Source organism: Macrotis lagotis, chromosome 1, assembly GCF_037893015.1.
Source record: "Macrotis lagotis isolate mMagLag1 chromosome 1, bilby.v1.9.chrom.fasta, whole genome shotgun sequence".
NCBI classification, from domain to species: domain Eukaryota; kingdom Metazoa; phylum Chordata; class Mammalia; order Peramelemorphia; family Peramelidae; genus Macrotis; species Macrotis lagotis.
Genome location: NC_133658.1, coordinates 80,043,676 through 80,045,820, shown reverse-complemented (window position 1 = coordinate 80,045,820; position 2,145 = coordinate 80,043,676). Strand labels below are relative to the sequence as shown.

Genomic DNA, 2,145 nt, shown 5'->3' with positions numbered 1-2,145 from the left:
TTAATTATAATATTATGAATGAATTTTTCTTTATTCAAACTTGTCCACACAAAGAAACAAAGTATGAGACTGAGTTTAAAATATTTGAGATCTGAAACAAAGTACTTTCCCTATGGGAAAATTCTTTTAAGTTGACAATCTCTTGTTACTCAGTTTGCAGAGCAGAGGGGAAGAGAAATGAAAATTTAGGATTGATTTTATATCTTTTAGTCCTCAAGAAGAGAACTTAAAATAGCCTCTGCAGGGCCACTTTCATATCCTGGGTTCTCAGGGTATAAATAAAAGGGTTCAGCATGGGTGTCACTACTGTGTACATTACAGATGCAATTATGTCACTGTGGGTTGAGTGGTTGGATGACGGGCTAAAGTAGATTCCAAAGACAGTCCCAAAGAAGAGAACTACTACAGAAAGGCGGGAGCTGCAGGTGGAAAAGGCTTTCTGCTTCCCTTTTGTAGATGTCATTCTTAGGATGGCCAAGGCTATATACACATAAGATATGATGATGCAGACAAATGGAATCAAACTAGAAGCACCACCAAGGATGAGGATGATTAACTCGTTGATGAAGATGTCTGAACAAGACAGCTTCAGTAGGGGGTTCAAGTCAAAGAATAAGTGGGGAATTTCATTTTTTGGCACAGAAGATTAGTTCATTCATCAATAGTGTACGTAAAAGGGAATGAAGGGCATTTACAATCTATGAAATTAAAATCAAGAAGAAACAAAGGTGGTAGCTCATCATTATTGTATAATGTAGTGGGTGAAAGATAGCCACATATCTGCCATAGGCCACTGTTGCCATGAGAAACTCATTTAATACCCCAAACATGATAAAAAAAATATAACTGTATTAAGCAATCAGAATAAGAGATGGAGTTATTCTGTTTTTGGATATTCACCAACATCTTGGGGACTGTGGTAGAGATGAAGTTGGCATCAGCAAAAGATAAGTTGGCTAGAAAGTAGTACATAGGGGTATGCAGGTGAGTGTTGGAAGCAACAGCCATAATGATGAGTAGGTTTCCAATCACAGTAATCAGATACATGAAAAGAAATAGCCAGAAGAGTAGTTGTTGATGCTCTGATCCTCAAATAATCCCAGAAGGATTCCAACCCATGAGTCTAATAAAAGAGAATTAAACTTATTAAATAATATCATGAGGTAACTAAATAATTCTGTAATGAAACTATGGAGAGTATGTTAAAGTATTTTTGTTACAGGAGTCATATATACACCTGCAATCATAGTACTAATCGTCATCATTATCATCATCATTTTGATCTACTTTCCATTAAAGAGATCCCAACACATTGAATGAAAGATCTGGATTCAGGAATACCTGAGTTCAGATCTGGTCTCTGATATTTATTAGCTGTGTGACCCAGGCAGGTCACTTAACTTCTCTCAGTCTCAGTTCCCTCGTTTGCAAAACAGGGATTATATCAGCTCTTATATTCCAGAGTATTTAAGATAGGATGGGATATTTGTAAGTTGAATCACAAAACTCAAAGTGACATGTAAATGTAAATTAATACTATTATTATTTTTATTCAAATGGTCAATTATTTTATGGAGTATTTCTTACTTAAATCAGAAATGACCTTGTAGGTTATTTTCTGCTTTGTGCCTCAGTTTTTCTCTGTGTTAATAGGGAGGATTAGATTTAGTCATGTTTCCAGATCTTTCAGTTCTGATGTTCTGTGCTGTGAAAATTCCATGATTCTATAAAAATCTAATATTTTGTTACATAATGCCATAATTATTCGATAGATTGTGGTGACCAGACCCAGTCACATGAATATATAGAGTACATAGAAAGGCAGTTTGGATTAAAGGCAGTCTAGTTTCAAGTCCTGCCTTAGTTAATTAACTCTTGTTTTATTGGGAAAGACACAAGTTCTCAAAGAACTCCAGTTTTACTCCAAAACTTTCTAAGACAATTTGAAGATCTACACCAGTGTAAGGAGTTGCCTCCCTGTAATTTCCACATATAAATTAGCTTCTTGGTCTGAATAGAGAGAGACAGGCGGGGGGGGAGGGTGGGAGGAAGAAGGGGGGAGGGAGGGAGAGACAGAGAATGAGAGAGGGAGAGAGAGAGAGAGAGAGAGAGAGAGAGAGAGAGAGAGAGAGACAGAGAGACAGA

At 36.7% G+C, this 2,145-nt stretch overlaps 1 pseudogene; it reads right to left on the bottom strand.

The window, feature by feature from the left end:
* Nucleotides 1–226: 226 nt before the first annotated feature.
* LOC141511616 (olfactory receptor 1G1-like) lies at nt 227–1,262 on the bottom strand (annotated as a pseudogene).
* Between the last annotated feature and the right edge of the window lie 883 nt (nt 1,263–2,145).